The sequence below is a fragment of the Aulonocara sp. 'chitande type north' Nkhata Bay genome, linkage group LG1 (genome assembly GCF_057382095.1).
Source record: "Aulonocara sp. 'chitande type north' Nkhata Bay isolate Kocher_YH1m ecotype deep benthic linkage group LG1, A_spYH_male_GT1.1, whole genome shotgun sequence".
NCBI lineage: Eukaryota > Metazoa > Chordata > Actinopteri > Cichliformes > Cichlidae > Aulonocara > Aulonocara sp. 'chitande type north' Nkhata Bay.
In genome coordinates, this window is record NC_141344.1 from 39,794,228 (window position 1) to 39,794,506 (window position 279).

The window sequence follows — 279 nt, forward strand, 5'->3', positions numbered from 1 at the left end:
CTATCTACTTTGTCAGTCATCATTACATATGACAGTTTCTTCTGATGTTTATTTTGTTCCTTGAGGATGTTTATAGAAGCCTTTTCTTCTAACTTTTTTGTTTTGTTTTGTTTTGTTTACATTAAATGACATGTTTGACTGTATGCATTTTTTCCAAGGGTATGTACTGATTCTATTATGACCATAATGCTGATTATGCTGTGCGAATGAAAATGTTTTTTAAAAATGTGATAATTAATCGACTTGTTTTATTTTAAAGTCGGTGAACCACGGATGACT